Source organism: Artibeus jamaicensis, unplaced genomic scaffold, assembly GCF_021234435.1.
Source record: "Artibeus jamaicensis isolate MK-2021 breed Jamaican fruit bat unplaced genomic scaffold, CSHL_Jam_final contig_558, whole genome shotgun sequence".
NCBI lineage: Eukaryota > Metazoa > Chordata > Mammalia > Chiroptera > Phyllostomidae > Artibeus > Artibeus jamaicensis.
This window is the reverse complement of record NW_026521886.1, coordinates 5,976,824-5,995,620: the sequence shown is the minus strand read 5'-3', so window position 1 is coordinate 5,995,620 and position 18,797 is coordinate 5,976,824. Positions and strand designations below refer to the sequence as shown.

Here is an 18,797-nt window from a genome sequence, read left to right as displayed (position 1 = left end):
ACAGTGGCTCTGGAGTATATTATCTCAGCTCAGAGATGCCCTGCCCTATTTCTTGTTTACCACCTGAGTGAAAGCAGATCACCTTAAACCCATGGTGGACTGAGCTGAATGGAGGTTTGCCTGCAGTTTGGGTAAAGCTCAGGCTACATCTGATTTACCCCTGTTCCTAGGGTATTGCTTGCCAGGGCTCCTTTTTGTTAGTGAGTTCTAAACCTCTATTTTTTTTAGTTTTGTAAAGCAAAATAGCAAGATTTATTGGGGCAAAGGGACGTAATACACCCTTGGGGTATAGAGGGCAAGCAGACTCTGGTAGCGACTGCTACTACATAAGCCTCCATATACTTTCTTGGTTTTCATGAAGGAGCAGGCTTTCTTTCAAACTATCTAATCCTCCCTCGTGGGTTCTCCTCCCCACCCCATCCTGGCCTGGTGCTGGGCCCTCCTCCTAATCATTCCCTTTCCCGGACCTTCCCATATTCCATGCCCTTGTCCAGTCTGATTCTTTTCCCAGGGTAGGCTCTAACCCTTTGTGCCACCATTTTGGGTCCTACTGTTCATGCTCCAAAGTTCTGCTCTGTCACCTGGTTTCTACTGTGCATGCACTTCCCTCTCCCTAGCCATCTTGGTTTCTGCCATCTCTGTGCCTAGCAAAGTACTTTTCCCCACTGTTTTATTCCTCCTCTACTTTTGCTTCCTCAGCTCTGTGAGACTTCTGAAAATGCTACTCTGTGTTTAATGGCTTTTTGCTTAGCTCTTTAGCATCTTGCATTGAATAACTCAGGAATTTGACATATGCTTTAAAAGAGGAAAGCCACTAAGTGTTGGCTCACTTATTTTAAGCTCCCTTCTTCCAGATCCCTGGTCCCTCAAATCCTAGCTGCTTTGGCAGCTTCAACCTCCAAAGGAATGTTGTCTCTCTATAGTCCTGTGAAGTTGCCAAAAGTCCTGTTGACTTTTCTCCTTTTTAGCTGGTGCTGTTTGCCCTCCTCTAAGCCTCCCTTCCTGTACCAAGAATTGTCAAAAACTCTGAAGGCAAAAGTGGCTTAAGGAATCAGCACTTACCTTTTTATAGTTACCTTCTTTTCATAATCGGCCCTTAAATCCTACTTTGTCTTAGTCCTTAGATGCATTCAAACAAAATTTTTTTGTTGCAGATTTAAAAAATTTTATCTCAGAAAAGAGTATAGTTTTTCGGCTTTGTTTTTGCTTTTTTCCCACAAGTTACTCTACTGTAGCTGGGAGCAGAAGTCCTGATATAGCTTTTGAGGGATGATTAAAGTTTGCTAAGCAGAAAATGGTCATAGCAGGTAGAAGAAACAATAAGTACTAAAGCAGAGTCAAACACTGGTTATGTTAACAGCATTGGACAACAGTGACGGGGTGACTCTCCCAATTTTTCTTGAGCTCACCAAGCTTTCCTGAAGTCTTCCAAGCCCAGCATTGGTACAGGAACACAGAAGGTGCCTGGTTGAGTTGAAGGTCAATAGAACATATGACTGAAGGGTGTTGGTGGTGAGGCCAACATTCCCAGTTTGAGGACTCTTGTTTTTGAAAGAATCCTATTGTCTGGATAGAAATGAATGTTCAAAGTGTGTATGCACAGGCAAACCCCATGCCCCCCCACCCACCCACCCACACTCAGGCACACATACCTATGTACCTCACAATAGTGCAGCAGGTAAAATTATTCAGATTTTCTGACAGAAGAGATTAAGGCCCCCAGGAACATTTGGTATTTATTGTGTCACATCTATTTTTTTTATGACAACCTTTAGTTCTCTTCCTGTGGAATTCATTCAAAGCTGGTCTCTCATCTTCCTGTCAGGAAACTTACACAGTTCTCCCTGGCCCCACAAAGAACCAGCTCTCAAAGAGGTTAGAACAGTTGAATGGAAGAAAGAAGGGTATTAACTATTTCCTGTAACTGAGTTTTTGTGCTCTAAGGACTTTGATACAAAGATATCTGATTAATGTGGACAGGACCAACTGGAACTTCCTGGAGCTAAGCTGCCGATATATGTTTTCACCATCACCTGCAAGGGAGGTTTCTTAAGTAAACCATGAGAGAGAGGTTTGGACCCCACCAGAAAGATAAATTACTTTCAGGGGCTTGAGCTTCCCTGCTTTGCATCTACTTAGTGAGCAAATGACAAATTGATTACCTATTAAAACAATGGTTATTTATTCGAACCCCTAATAAGGTGGCATTCAATTTTTTTGCTTTTTTAAAAGTATATTTTAGGCCCTGGCTGGTGTAGCTCAGTGGATTGAGCACGGGCCTGTGAACCAAAAGATCGCGGTTCGATTCCCCGTCAGGGCACATGCCTGGGTTGCAGGTCAGTTCCCAGCAGGGGCCAGTTCTCAGCAGGGGGTGCACCAGAAGCAACCATACATTGATAAAAAAAAAAGTATATTTTACTGATTATACTATTATAGTTGTCCCATTTTTTTCTTCCCTTTATTCCCCTCTGCCCTGTACCCCCACCCTCCACCTTAGTTCATGTCCAGGGGTATCATACATATAAGTTCTTTGTCTTCTCCATTTCATACACTATTCTTAACCTCTCCCTGTTTATTTTGTACCTACCATTTATGCTTCTTATTCCCTGTACTTTTCCCCCATTCTACCCCGACCCCCTCCCTACTGATAATGCTACATGTGAGCTCCATTTCTGTGAATCTGTTCCTGTTCTAGTTGTTTACTTGTTGGTTTTATTTTTTTATTTGGTTGTTGATAGTTGTGAATTTGTTGTCATTTTAATGTTCATAGTTTTGATCATCTTTTTCATAGATGAGTCTCTTTAACATTTCATATAATAAGGGCTTGGTGATGATGGACTCCTGCAACTTGACCTTATCTGAGAAGTACTTTATCTGCCCTTCCATTCTAAATGAAAGCTTTGCTGAACAGAGTAATCTTGGACATAGGTCCTTGTCTTTCATGACTTGGAATACTTCTTTCCAGACCCTTCTTGCCTGCAAGGTTTCTTTTGAGAAATCAGTAGACAGTCTTATGGGAACTCCTTTGTAGGTAACTGTTTCCTTTGCTCTTGCTGCTTTTCACATTCTCTCCTTATCTTTAATCTTGGGTAATGTAATTATGATGTGTCTTGGTGTGTGCTTCCTTGGGTCCAACTTCTTTGGGGCTCTCTGAGCTTCCCGGACTTGCTGGAAGTCTAGTTCCTTTGCCAGATTGGGGAAGTTTTTCTTCATTATTTGTTCAAATAAATTTTCAATGTCTTACTCTTCCTCTTCTCCTCCTGGCATCCCTATGATTGGGATGTTGGAACATTTAAAGGTGTCCTGGAGGTTCCTAAGCCTCTCCTCATTTTTTTGAATTCTCATTTATTCATTCTGTTCTGACTGAATGTTTATGTGTTCCTTTGGCTCCAAACCATTGCTTTGGGTCCTGATTTCCTTCCACTTACTGTTCATTCCCTGTACATTTTTCTTTATTTCACTTTGCATAGCCTTCACTTTTTCCTCTATTTTGCAACCATACTCAACCATTTCTGTAAGCATCCTGATTACCAGTGTTTTGAAATCTGTCTCTGATAGGTTAGCTATCTCTTCATTGCTTAGTTGTTTTTCTGGAGTTTTGATCTGTTCTTTCATCTGGGCCATATTTTTTGTCTCAGCACAGCTGTTACATTGAAGGGTCAGAGGCTTAGGTACTCATCTGGAGAGGTTAGAGAGGGAACAATGCTGCATGCTGGGCTCTGGGGCAGCTTTCAGTCACTTCTTCTACTACCGACAAGCAAATTGGGCACTTCTGGTGCTGATACTCGGCTGTGTGTGTTTGTGTACGTTCTAAGACCTTGTGGATCCTCTCCAAGGAACTCTTCTGCCAGCCTGAGAGTTTCTCCTGCCACTGCTACAGGTTTTTATAGCTAATGGTTTTGAGGCTTTCTTTCCCTGCGCTGAAACCCTGGGTTGTGTGGTCTGTCTTGCTCCCCAGTTGTCTCTTCTGGTTTGTCTGCATACAAATGTGGGACAGCCAGTCTGCCAGCAGCCACCTTGCGCTCCTGGTCTTCTAGCCCCTGGCTTGCCACATATTCTCACCATCCCAGCTGCCTGTCTTTGCCCCTCCTACCAGTCTGAATGAATGTTTATTCTTTAACTCCTTGGTTGTTGGATTTCCACACAGTTCGATTTCTGGCAGTTCTGGTTATTTTTTGTTTTTAAATTTGTTGTTGTCCTTTTGGTTGTGCAAGGAGGCAAAGCATATCTGCCTACACCTCCATCTTGGCTGGAAGTCTCCAGGTAGCCTTATAAACTTTCTTTATTCCAGATAATGTTCAAATTAGTTTGAACTCAACATATTTCTATCTCTCACTTCCCTATTTTACCTAACCTTTTAAAAGGAGAAATTTCTATTCCGAAATTTACCAAAATACATGGTTTAAACTGGTGTACATGGCACTTTTAGAGGTTAATGAATCAAATCCCACTTAATAATTCATTTAAAAACTCAAAATTCAGCTAATATGTATTTTTTTAAAAAGCAGTTTTTGACCATCACAATGTGCAGCTGTTATGCTAGGTGCATACGCAGTACCTGGGGTCTCTTGGTGACAAGAAGCTCATGTAGCAGAGACCATTATTGTCCCATTTTGCAGATGTGGAAACTGAGTCACTTTATTAGGCTCATTTTCCTAGTCTATAAAATGGTGACAGTGGCAAAGCCTATTTCTCTCAGGCTCTTATAAAGACTAAATGCATAATCCACACAAGTGCCCAGGGACACACAGCCAGGTGGCATCAGAGTGGGATTTGAACCAAGTCTGCATGAGAAAATACTTGCTGTTTCCTGCTATACTGGAATGCTCACCCTCTATTAAGGAATTTACAGGACAGAGGATTAGCTGATTGTTGATTATCAATCTGACTGACTTTCCTAGAGCTGTAACATTTCCTTACGTTTCATCCTACAACTCTGTGTGTGCATGTGATTTTTCCCAAACAGCAGGGCCCTTTGTAGGTATTTACTCCCACACCAAATGCTGGCAGAGTCCTGTTCTTTTGTAGCAAGAAAGACAAAGATACATGGAGACAGAGAAAGAGGGCCAACAGAGGTAGCATTTAAGTACCATGTGGAGATGGAAAGTCCAAACAAAAAATGTGGGATGACAGTGTTCTCTAGGGCCAAAGCCCTAGGCTGGTTGTGCGTGTTAGTAACTGTGGGCCTACTGCAGAAAGCCACTGTGGCTTCATCTGGGAGAGGAGAGTTTGCCTCTGCCCCCTTCTGTACCTCATCAGACTGTGGATCCCAGCAGTCTCCTGCTGAACCTAGACATGGCCTCAAGATCCTCAGTGTAGCACTCTAGCAACTGGTATCAACTGTTCAGGGTTGACATTCAAGGTGAAACCTATTTGCCATCCCTGGATCTAATGAGTTTTAACGGTATTCTTCAAATATGATGTTGTGTTTGATTCCTGATTTCAGGACACAAAAATCTACTTAGTTGTTTCTTTGTACATCCTGTGTTCTGTCTAAAATACCCTCCCTCTTTTTTCCTTACACATTATGCCCACTGTTCAAAATTCAACTTAAGCATCTTTTCTGCTTACTGTTTGTCTTACCCAGAGGTCAATCTAATAACTTATTTTTCTCTGGACCCCCACTGTCCAGTTCAGGGCTTAGCTGTGATAGATGCCACCAAGTGTGTGTTGAATGGACTGATGAGCTAATGCTTGTTGTATGGACATTAAGGCTGGGACTTAAAAATCAATAGTTCACTATTTAAGCACCTTCTCTGTGGAGGCTTCTGCTGCATGTGCAGTGCCCTGTATGGGGTGGAGACCCCATGCAGAGTGGAGCTTTGAGGTCAAACAAGTGAGTATGCATGTCCCAGAACTGCTACCTGATGTGTGGTCTGTGTCAGATGATATAACTGCTCTGAGGGACACTTCCCTTGCTTTGGAAGTTTGTTTTGAGGGCATCAGGAGTAATTTGTTAAGCACTTAATAAGTACTCAGTAAACAGTGAGTATTATTATATAGAAACTCACATTTTAGTAAGGAAAAGGTTAGAGTGCAGTAGCCAAAAAAGCATATAGTCCTTGATGCATAGAATGATTCAATGATTCTCTGAACCTGAAGCTATGAAGGAAGGGAGTACCTTGGAACCCCACAGCTCTCCTTTTGGGGACTTGCCCTAGAGAGACCTTCCATGTGTGCACAAGCAGACATAGTCAAGGAGGCACTGTGGCCCTGGCTCCAAGTGTGAGAAATTGGAAACGGCCTCACTGCCTATGAACAGGTCAGTAGATAGCATTATCTGTCTGACTCTGAATAGCAAATGGCAATTAAAGAGAATAAGCTGGAGCTCTGTGTACTGGCATGGGAAGAAGCCTGAAACATCTTTTTGGGTGAAAAAGCAAGTTGTGTATGTGTACACTGGACACACATACACTGGCACACTATCTGTTCTACAAGTATATGTAACTTATCTGGATATAGAGAAGAAAGTATGAAAGAATACACTCCAAATTAATACAGTAGTTACCTCTGGGCAGTTCCACTGTGTTTAGAATGATAAAAAAGGTAAAAGGAGACTTACCTTTATTTGGTGTTTTTAATTTTGTAAAGAATACATTAGTATGTATAGCTCATGTAGTAAGAATATAAAGAAAATTATAAGAGAAGGAATGCTGATGCTTTGGGCCAAAGGAGAGGGAATTTCTCAGTGTAGGACAATTATATCTTCAAACTAACAGCTGACAGTGACTACACAGAGGCAAGAACTTGCCCTGGAACTATGTTCCTGGTTGTACATGTGAGTATGTGTGTGACTGTGTATGTACATGTGTACACATATGGACACACACGATATATGTGTATGTGAGCACATGTGCATGCACATGTGTGGGTACATGTGTTTGCACATTTGTGTGTGTCTGTGCATTGCTTTATGGTCAAGTCTTGGTCTCTAACTTTCACTAGTGCCCTTTTCTTGAACTTTTGTTCCATCAAAAACTGAGCCTGTTGGACTGTGGTTTTTAAATGTTTTTAAGCTATGGCTTTTGTGTTCAGAAGAAATCTGTTAATATGTTTGAACACAGATATGATATGATTCTGGATGGAGCTGAAATGGACATTCTGAAGTTCTTGGGTCAGAAGCCCAGTTCCTCCAAGGCTGGAGGTCTGGGGAAAGATGGGCTCCTTTCCTTCCAGGCCTCTGTCACCTGCCTTCATTAGGGCCCAGCACTCTTATGCAGGATCCTAAAGGTACTACTGACCAGGTTAGGGCTGATGTACCATTTCACACAGTAGTAAGGAAGTCACGAAAGATGAACCTTGAGGTGGGCAATATAGTTTTTGCTGACAGATCTATGCAAAGGTTCCATCTGGAATGAAGCTGTTGAGCAGAGGAAACATAGAAATTAGCCAGTGGTTTTCTGTTCTGCATTCTGTACGTGTCATCATAAATCAAATGCTGGGCACCTGGTACTTCCTAGTGTGCCATGCTAGGATGCAGTAGAGAGATTGGGAGGCTGCAGAGGGAGAGAGGCCACAGAGTTGAAGTGCTGAGTAGGTAAATGCCTCCTGGAGGGAAAAGGTTGGCCAGAGCATGTAACTGCATTCCTCAGAAGTCTCACTTGTAGCAGGACTAGAGCTGTACACTGCAGTTTGAAAATATAAGTTAGCTCTAGAGAAGGACTTCTGACTTGCAATGAGAGATTATAATGTGATAACTGAGGGAAGGAAGCTATAGAGCCCTTATCTTACTCTGAAGATATTTAAGGAAGAGCAACAGTGTTACTCTGTAATTGTAATGTGGTGTAACGGCCCTCTTCCCCATCCTATTATCACAAGCAACAGAAGGGCTATTTCCTCTGTATCAGCATCGGCATTCTGTCTCTGCCTCCTCTGGCTGGCAGGCAGCTGGCCCCCAGGTTTCTCCCATGAGGAGTTTCTTGGTGCTTTGCTCATGACTGCTGCTTAGGTGAGGGAGGCCATCCCCCTTTTAGTGACTCATTCCCAAAGCACCTGATCTGGGGCTAGGGCCACCATCTACAAAAGGGAGTTGGGGAGAACCTGGTTGTATTTGCATATAACCTTACTTTCTCTTAATGTATTTTATAACCACTTCAAAAAGAAGACTAGAGCCCTGCCTTGTGCGGCTCAGTGGATTGAATGCCAGCCTGCAAACCAAAGGTCACCAGTTTGATTCCCAGTTGGCACATGCCTGGGTTGCAGGCCAAGTCCCCAGTAGGGGCTGTGTGAGAGGCAACCACATACTGATGTTTCTCTCCCTCTCTCCCTCCCTTCTCCTCTCTCTAAAGATAAATAAACAAAATTTTTTTTGAAAACTAGAGAGGGTTAGATAATGGTAATCTGGAGCCTCTCCTGAGACCGGTACCAGACAGGACATGTACACAGGGGGTAAGACATAGTGTTTGCCTCCAATGGAGAGCACAGACACTCCCCCAGGCCACCCTGCTCGCAGCCTACCCACACCAAGATAGAATGCCTCCTTTGGGCCCCTTGGAACCTGGGGGTCACTGGGATACACCCTAGGGTGCCACTTATAGCACCATTTTGCACTTCTGTGTTCAAGCATCACATTCTACTAGACCACAGACTTTTTGTGGGCAGGGAACTTGTTTTACTAACCTTTCTATCCCCAGAGCTCAGTTAATGAGTAGTAACTCACTACAGCATCACATACATGCTGCATAACAATACATAACATTACACGCAACAGCAGTGTATGAATAAAGCACTCTCAGAGCAGAGGCAATGGAGCGATGAGTTCTGCCTGGGGCTTAAGAAATGAATTCACCTTTGTGTTGGATCCAAGCAGGCTCTCTATCAGTGGTCAGTGTGAACAGAGACTCAGGGTGGGGCCTTTCTCTGTGTTGGGGAGAAACCCATATTTGAGGGGGTAAGGATGAGGCTTGAATGTGGCTGAAAAGTCAGGTTGGTACCAGATACAAAGGGCCATCCGAGCTTATGAAAGAATTTGGAATTCACCATACAGGCAGTGGTGAGCCATAAAAAAAGCTTTTAAGGATAAAATTGGCATGATCAGATTTGTGTTTTAGAAAGATAACTGGCCACATTTGGGAAATGAAAATGGTGTTGGGTGGGAGGCAAGAATTCTACCTCGGACCTGCTATAGTACTATAAGCCAGAAAGGCCAACTATCTAGTGGCCACACAGAGGGCCTCTGTGTGGACAGGTTCTAGGGTACAGCAGGAGTCAGGCAGAGGGGCTCCTGTGCTCAGGGCAAAGAGATGGACAAACAGTCAGCAGTGGAATAAGGTCATTTTACAATGTGCTGTGGGTGAGATAAAATAGGATAATGTAGTAGAGGGTGATGAGACTTCTAGATGGAGGATCAGGGTTGTCCCTGACACTGGGACACAACTGCAATTAGAATGGTTTGGGCAGATACCCAGGCGTGGGTGCAGTCAGTTACCAGGAGACTAAGCACCAGGCCAGGAAGGCTAGGTTCAGTGTGGGGTGATTGAGGAGTTGAGAGGCAGGGAAACTCTTGACTGAGGGTAGGATGATCATGAGCCTCCCAGAGGTTTGTTCATTGCCCCTCCCCCAGTGCTGTGGGCAGATGAGGGCCACTCCAGCTACTGGTGGAGCAGTGGGCTCAGTGAAGGTCTTGTTGGGTTCAAAGTGCCTGGAGCCAAGGTCCCGGGCTGACGCCTGACTCCAAAGCAGGGATTCTGATGGGGGTTCTGAGGAGGGTAGCTGCAGGTTCCAGGGAGAGGGTGCCCTTGAGGGGCATCTTCTGCCCAGTGCTTTCATACTGTTTAGAGATCCATGAGATGGGAAATTGGGCTTACAGATGACAATTTGTTAATCTCATCCCCTCAACAAAGATGAAACTGTCATTTAATTTTCAGCTCTATTAATGGTCTCACTTTCGGAATAAAGCCAGCATCCCCCAAGGCATGGCTGGGGCTCTTTTCCTTTGTGCACTTTTGTTTTGTTATATTTAGATTAACTTCTAGGGATTAAATGTTATTACAGTCGAAGAATTTAAAAAAAATTTTTTTACATTTTATTTTATTTTGTAAAATATATTTTATTGATTATGCCATTACAGTTGTTCTATTTCCCCCTTCATTCCCCTCCACCCTGCACACCCCCTCCCCCACCTTTCCCCCTCTTTAGTTTATGACCACGTGTCTCAAGTTCTTTAGATTCTATATTTCCCGTACTATTCTTGCCCTCCCCCTATCTATTTTCTACCTACTGTCTATGCTACTTATTTTCTGTACCTTCTCCCCCCTTCTCCTTCTCCCACTCCCCTGTTGCTAACCCTCCATATGATCTTCATTTCTATGGTTCTGCTCCTGATCTAGCTGTCCTCTTAGTTTGCTTTTGTTTTAGGTGTGGTGGTTAATAACTGTGAGTTTGCTGTCCTTTCACTGTTCATCTTTTTTATGTTCTTTTTCTTAGGTAAGTCCCTTTAACATTTCATATAATAAGGGCTTGGTGATGATGAACTCCTTGAATTTGATCTTATCTGAGAAGCACTTTATCTGTCCTTCCATTCTAAATGAAAGCTTTGCTGGGTAGATCAATCTTGGATGTAGGTCTTTGGATTTCATGACCTGGAATAATTTTTTCCAGCCCCTTCTTGCCTGTAAGGTCTCTTTTGAGAAATCCACTGACAGTCTGATGGGCACTCCTTTGTAGGTGACTGTCCCCTTATCTCTTGCTGCTTCTAGGATTCTCTTCTTCATTTTAACCCTGGCTAATATAATGATGATGTGCCTTGGTGTGTTCCTTCTTGGGTCCAACTTCTTTGGGACTCTCTGAGCTTCCTGGATTTCCTGGAAGTCCATTTTCTTTGCCAGATTGGGGAAGTTCTCCTTTATTATTTGTTCAAATAAGTTTTCCACTCATGGCTGTTCCTTTCCCCCTCCTGGTACCCCTATAATTCAGATGTTGGAACGTTTAAAGATGTCCTGGAGGTTCCTAAGCCTCTCCTCATTTTTTTGAATTCTTGTTTCTTCATCCTTTTCTGTTTGGTCATTTTTTTCTTCCTTTTGGTCCACTCCTTTGAGTCCCAGTTTCCTTTTCATTACTGTTGGTTTCCTGTGCATTTCCCTTCATTTCATTTAGTTTAGCTTTCATATGTTCCTCTAATTTGTGACTAAAATCAACCAGTTCTGTGAGCATCCTGATCACCAGTGTTTTGAACTGTGCATCTGAAAGTTTGGCTATTTCTTCATTGCTTAGATTTATTGGCTCTGGGGCTCTGAGTTGTTCTTGAGCCATGTTTTGATCTGTTTGTGCTTGTTACGTGTATGAGGGGCAGAGCTCTAGGTGCTCACCAGGGCGGGGCAACTGAGTCTCTCGGTTGTGATGCTGTATGTGGGGGCAGGGTCAGAGAGGGACAATGGTGGTCCCCTCTGCCCCTTCCCACTGCTGGGGCCTGCACAGTCTGTCTCAGTGCTCACTTCTTCACCAGTTTATCTGCGCACGAATGTGTGACCGCAGTCAGCCCTCAGTGGGTCTGCTTCCCTGTGCCCTCAGTGGGCCCGCCTGCTGCTACTCCACACCTGGGATCCGTCTACGGCTGCAGGCATGCCTGGGGTGCCCCTGGGTCGTGCACCCAGATGGGTCTGGTGGATGTTTCCTGACCGACTCTGCTCTGCTGCTGGCTCTGCCCCTCTTACCGGTTTGGTTGAAGGGTTCCTTGTTGTCAGACTTCCATATAGTTCAATTTTCTGTGGTTTGGCTGTGTTTTTGTTGCTAAAACTTTGTTGTTTTTAAACTTGGTTGTGCGAGAAGGCACAGTGTGTCCACCTATGCTTCCATCTTGGCAGAAGTCTTTTTTTAATTATTGAAGAGGCTATTGCTTAACACAAGCATCATTAGATTGATTTTTCCAAGTACTATTACCAGGGCTGTCCCTGACACTGGAACACAACTGCGATTAGAATGGTTTGGGCAGATACCCAGGCATGGGTACAGTTAGTTACCGGGAGACTGAGCACTATTGCCATGCTCTGCTTCCTAAGAGAAAGCTTTGATCATGTTTATTTGTGATTATTTCTGCTGTGGAAAGTAGCAGCCTGGTCAGAGGCAGGGCCTTTCTGTCTGTCTTGTGATGGGCCTGGCTGTGGGCCCACCCTACAGTGTGGTGTGTGAGTGTGCACATTTTTTCCCCCAAGAAGGTAGCCCTGGCCAGGGTGCCAAAAAATTCTTAGATGGTAAAATGGTGGCAGAGACAAAGAATTCTCCTCAGATCTAATCATGGTCAACCACCCTACTTGTTTCTCTGCAAGCACCAAGGGCTTTGGGCTTTGTTGACCTCCCAAGAGGCTGCTAGCAGGACCCATCATGGTAGAGGCTAGATACTGCATGCTAGTATCCAGTTACTCCAGGATCGGGTGGATATCCAGATTTATTTCCTCTGCAGCACTCTATAAAAGCATGTTCATTTTAACAGACCTTGAAGTTTAATGGAAGCAGGTATCTCAGGTGGTTTCAAGATCTTTTCAATCTCTAGACTATAGGAAGAGTTGGGGATATTACAGGGTCTGAATGGTTGGGGTCTCCATCCCTGCTGTTAAAGAGCTATCTGTCTCTGCAAGTGCCAGCAGAGGGAGTTCTTCTTTGGCCCTGTGGTGGACTTCTTTGTTTCTGCTGACACTAGGTCCTTTTATAAGCACTCTGAAACCAGCCTTTTTACTAAACCACTCTAGAAGCTTATCTGGGCTCTGCCTACATTTTAGGGAATATACGCTCTTGAAAACCATGAAATGGAAAATTATTCCTTTACAGTCTTCCTTGTTCTCAAAGATTCTTTACAGTTTACCTACAGTAGCTCAGTGGTCTCGACCTCAAGTTCTCTTGGTGTTTCTTTTTTTTCTTTTATTAATTTTTAAAATTTTAAATATATTTTATTGATTATACTATTACAGTTGTTTCATTTTTTCCCATTTCTTTATTCCCCTCCACCCTATACCTCCTCACCCTCCAGCATTCTACCACCACCTTAGTTCATGTCCATGGATTGTACATACAATTATACAATTTCTTATACTATTCTTAACCACTCTCTGTCAATTTTGTGCCTACCATTTATGCTTCTTATTCCTTGTACATCTTTTACCCTTTCTTCCCTTCCCCTCCCCACTGATAACCCTTCATGTAATCTCCATTTCTGTGGTTCTATTCCTCTTCTAGTTGTTTGCTTAGTTTTTCTTTTTTATTTTTGTTCAGTTGTTGATAGTTGTGAGGTTTCTTTGTCATTTTACAGTTCAGAGATTTTGATCTTCTTCTCTTTCTTAAATAAGTTTCTCTAACATTTCATATAATAAGGGCTTCGTGGTGATGAATTCTTTTAACTTCATCTTATCTGGGAAGCACCTTATCTGCCCTTCCATTCTAATTGATAGCTTTGCTGTATAGAGTAATCTTGGATTAGCTCCTTGCCTTTCATGACTTCAAATACTTCTTTCCAGCCCCTTCTTGTCTATAAGGTTTCTTTATGGGAACTCCTTTGTAGGTAACTGTCTCCTTTGTTCTTGCTGCTTCTAGGATTCTCTCCTTCATTTTAATCTTGGGTAATGTAATATGATGTGTCTTCTTGGTGTGTTTCTTCTTGGATACAAATTTTTTTGGACTCTCTGAGCTTCCTGGACTTCCTGGAAGTCTATTCTTTGCCAGATTCAGGAAGTTTTTCTTCATTATTTGTTCAAGTAAGTTTTCAGTGTCTTGCTCTTTCTGTTTTCCTTCTGGCTTCCCTATGATTCAGATGTTGGAGTGTTTAAAGTTGTCCCAAAGTTGTCTCCTCATTTTTTTTGAATTCTTGTTTCTTTATTCTGTTCCAGTTGTATGCTTATTTCTTCCTTTTGTTCCAAGTCATTGATTTGAGTCCCAGTTTCCTTCCTTTCACTGTTGATTCTCTGTATATTTTGCTTTACTTCACTTTGTATAGCGTTTGTTTCTTCCCTCATTTTGTGACTGAACTCATTTATTTCTGTGAACATCCTGATTACCAATGTTTTCAACTCTGCCATCTGATAGGTTGGCTATCTCCTCGTTGCTTAGTTATTTTTCTGGAGTTTTGATCTGTTCTTTCATTTGGGCCATATTTCTTTGTCTTGGTATACCTATTATGTTGTAAGGAGCGAAGCCTTAGGTATTTGCCAGGGTAGGGCAAACCACTTCACTGAGTTGTGGCTGTATGTGGGGGAGAAGTCCCAGAGGGAACAATGCCACTTGCTCAGCTTTGGATCAGATTTCAGTCACTACTCCCACCACCCAAAAGCAAATTGGGCCCTTCTGGTGATGATTCCTGGGTGGGTGGGCTTGTGCACATTCCATGACCCTGTGGGTCTCTCCAAGGAACTCTCCTGCCAGGCTAGGAGTTTCTCCTGCTGCCTCAACCCCACTATGCCACGGGTCCTCTCCACTCCAGCTTCCAGTCTCCATCCCTCCTACCAGTCTGGATGAATGTTTCTTCTTTAACACCTTGGACGTTGGACTTCCATACAGTTTGATTTTCTGGAAGTTCTGGTTGTTTTTTGTTTTTAAATTGGTTGTTACCTTTCTTTTGGTTGTGTGAGGAAGCAAAGTGTTTCTACCTGCTCCTCCATCTTGGCTGGAATTCCTCTCTTGGTATTCTTGAGTGCAGACACTGAAAGGAGCTTGGTGCCCTCTACTCAACTTCCCATCTATGAAGAACTGTACTTTTGGGCTAGCTTCCATTTCATCTTCCGGTAGGTAGTCAGTTACAATGGAACGACATGGGCTTTAAATCCTGGTTGTGCCTCTCTGTTATTACATGAAACTTGGTCAGTAAGTTCCCCCTCTAAGCCAAGGTCCTCTCCTCTGAAAAAGGGGTGACAATCCAGAGCTCAGGGCTGTTTTGAGGGCTGAGGAAGCAAGCCTCTTTTCATCCCTTTTCCCTCTGCAGTCCACAGCTCCATCTCCTTAGGAAGCAAACAGAAATCAACCCAAAGTGTAGCCTCTCTCACCTGTTCATTCCCCCTAAAGCCTCATGCCTTGGGGTGTCTAAATAAGGACTTCCTGTTCCACTCCACCCCTATTGCTGCCTAGTCAGTCATCTGCCCAGATCAGGCCACTGTGTCCTCAGGAATCCCTGGTGGGCAGGCTCCATTCTTGCTGCATGGGGCAGGTATCCATGGAGCAGGGCATAGAAGAAACATGAGGATTTGCTTCCCACTGGATTTCTGCCCAGCATCCAAGGCCCTGAATGGTCTCATCCCTATGGGACCAGAACCCCTCTGTCTGCCCTTCCCACAGAGGAGTCTAGGCTCTGGATCCCTCATTGAGTTACTCTGGGATTTCCCAGTTACTAGAGGCAGTAAATGCCCTTCTTGCTTAAACTAGTTTAATTGGGGTTTTGCATATGGAAGTGAAAATTTTAGGTGCACCTTTAATTTTCATTCTGAGCTAGATCATGGACCCACGGGGCCTGCTTTTTGGCATGATTTTTTTTTCAGAGCTGACCTCAGGGTCATTATCAGCCTCATTATCAGCTTCCCTCTGGTCTTGGTTGGTTAGGCTGGTGTGTGGAGGCCTGCTTGTTGTTTGAACCCCTTTAAGAGGACTGGTCACAGGAACATGTGTGCCTCACTGTGTGGCCCTTGTGACTACCTCAAGGTTTAAAGTGGCTTGAGGAGCAAGTAAACTTTGACATCTCTCAGCCCAGGCAGCCTTTCCTCTGTCCAGAATCCCCCAGAGCATTTCATATAGACATGGCCTAATACTCCCCTCCCTTCTTAGTGGCTGTACCCCACCCTCCAGGTATCCCCCTTCAGAGCTCTCAGAGCTCCCTTTCTTAGTCATCTGCTCCAAGTAGAAAAGGATCAAAATCCCATACCAGCTTACGGGGCTCTGGTGTTATCTGCACTTGCAAAGAGGGACCAGGACAGACACTGCACAGACAGTTGGGCCTTTTCCCCTTTCATGGAGCACTGACACCTGCCTGAAACAGGGAGACACTCTTATACCATTTTAATGATGAAACAAGCCCAGCCTGCTGAACTGCCTGAGGTTGGTGGTCCAGAAAATGGTGGGGGCAGAATTGAGGTCCTGGTCTTTCTTGTCCACAGCCTGGGATGTTGGTGTTGTCCTGCAGCCACCAAGTGCTCAGGGTCACTAAGGTCCTTGTTTATCAGATGCCATCAGATGCCAGAGACTCTGGCATGGTGTCCTGTGTTGTTTGGAGGAGGGAGCCATATCAAGGCCTTTGCTGTGCCCTCCTATCCATAGGGACCTCATAGCCTTAATGACACAACACTGTGCAGTTCTGCTGGTACCTGTATGCTATAATCCTGGGTTGCCTGAGAATCCCATGGAATGCAGAGTCTAGGATTCTACCCCAAGCTGTTAGCCCTTGAATATGCATTGTTTTAAACAAGCTCCCTAATGATTGTTATGAGCCCTGCAGTTCAGATCAGCTGCCAAAGTGAATGTGTTTCAGCCAACAAATTACTCACACTTGGCTTTCCTAGAAAAGACACCAGGGAATGCCAGTAAATCCATCCCAGCTTCTGAATAGCTCCAAAGACCCTAGAGGCTGAAGAGGTCTGCTGCCTCCTTCCCGAGCAGGGAATCCTCCCATCATTTGCACCCCTCCCCAGGGTCTGGCCTAAGAGGAAGTCTTCCTCAGCCTGCAGCAATTGGCAGCGTTGCAGGAGGGGACTCTGGGACACTGTCCCTTGTGTACTCTGAGGTCTGTGGGCTTGGCATGAGCTCCTCAGGTGAGGTAAGACTTTCCTGCTGCCTTGCTGGATGCATAGAAGCCAGTATACCCCATTATCAGGCAACACCAGGCTGCCACAAATGGGCATGCTCAGACCTGGCACAGAAAGGCTGCAGAGCCAGTTTCACTAAGATGAGCTACCCATCTAGGCATTGATTCAGCAGCCACCTGTTGAAGCCACCATCACTGAACTCCTGTCCTCTAGGGGCCTGGGTCTGAAAGGAGAGCTACCCTAGTGGGATAGGGTCAGCATCTGGCAGCTGCTGAAGGGTTAGGGTCTCAGGCTGGGGGAGTGCCAGGAAAACTGAATGCAAACTTGTGGGGCAGCCTTTCTGTAATCCTGCTCTGGGAGGCCCTTAGCTCTCCCTTGGGCCTCTCCAGTAGCTTTTGTGGGTGGTGGGCCATATACTCAACAAGACCAAGGTAGAAGGGCTTAGGAAGCTTTGGGTGGCAAGTGAAATTGTATCCTTCTGGTGGTGGAAAAAATTAAGAAGAATTAATTCTTCCAGGTTCCACATTCATGAGTTTTAAAAATTCCTGAATTCTAGACACTGCTTTAGCCTGTCCCTAAAATATCCCCCAACCATAACAATGATACTCTTTATTCAAAATTTATGCTTTTAAAAACTTATTTAAGGAGCAACAAAATCATCTTTGGAAAACTTTTCTGGTTTTATTGATCTTTAACACTCAAGCCAAGTAAAACTGATTGCAGCATCAAAATACCACATCTTTCTGCATACACACACTCTCTCTCATGTACTCACTCCCTCACACACACACTCATATACATGCTAACACACATATGTTCTCTCACTCGTGCACTTATACATACTCACCTGGTCCCTAAACAGATTAGATGGTACATTTTATGTTGGGATTCTTGAGCTATTCTCCTGTCAATGGCATTAGCTGTGACTGTTTCCCTAGGATCAAACTCTAAAAGAAACTGGATTGAACCCACAGAAATTAGACCACTGGAATGCAAACATGGAAATATGCCTACATTTGCATGTACACATATTTATTTGCTGCTAAGGGATCTGTTAGGAGCCAAAGACAGGGAGTTCCTACCAGCAAATTCCTTAAAGGGGTTATGTTCACTTCTTCATCGTCAAAAATGACTCTGGCTTTCTAGGTTCTTCCTTTGAATTTCACAGGGATTGATGGATTGCCTCCCAGACTTCTGTAATGACAGTTGTCAAGAATGTCCAAAAGTTTTACTTAAACTAAAAGATGACTACCTTTCCCATTAGTTCTACAAACAGCCCCCTAATTAGTGAAATGACTAAGAGTGCTCTCCTCTGGGATTGCTAGTCTTGACAGTGCTGACAATGCTCAGAGCACAGTGTCACTGGCATGAAGCGTATGCCAGGCTTTGCTGGGAGCCCTTGCAAAATTGCTCCCCCCTTTTTATCTTTTACATTATGTCCTTGGGTCAGGTAAATTGATGCCTACCTCAAATGGGTATGAGTTTCTAAATGTGGATTAGAAATACAGTGTTTTTTGTTGTTTTTTTTTAATGAAAGGGATCTGAAAAAGTGACCACATTGATCCTAAATGAGAACAGTTGTTATGACATAGTTCCATATTTTAAAGACACATCAGTTGAGGATTCATTTTGGAAAGAGCACGTATCTTGCCATGTGCTCTGAGAAATATGTGTGACTACAAATCACCTGCTCTGTCTTGGGTTCTGCAGAACACTCAGCCAGTGCCTCTGGTAATGTTTTCACCCTGGATCTTAGTTTCCTATGAGCCAGATGGCAATGCTGGCATGAAAGAAGGAGTCAGTGTGACTGAGGTGTGGCATCAGTTTGTGTCTAACCTTACTGTTAGAGTGGTCTTGAACTAGGAACACTCCTGGGGAATCAGCCTTATCTGACCTCACTCAGCCTTGCAATGAGTGGACCTTGAGTACTAGACCTACACAGTGACTTGTCCTCTAGTCTCAGGCTCATACAATGACTAGTCCTTGAGTCCCAGGCTTATATGATAACTAGTCCTCAAGTACCAGCCTCACTCAATGACTAGTTGGTAAGTCCTAGGCTCACCCAATGACCAGTCCTTAAGTCCTAGG

The 18,797-nt window shown here is 44.0% G+C and overlaps 1 protein-coding gene across 1 annotated transcript in view; it reads left to right on the top strand.

Annotated features, from left to right (window-relative positions):
- The window catches only part of CHCHD6 (coiled-coil-helix-coiled-coil-helix domain containing 6), a 365,550-nt gene that overhangs the window by 320,249 nt on the left and 26,504 nt on the right, over positions 1 to 18,797 (top strand).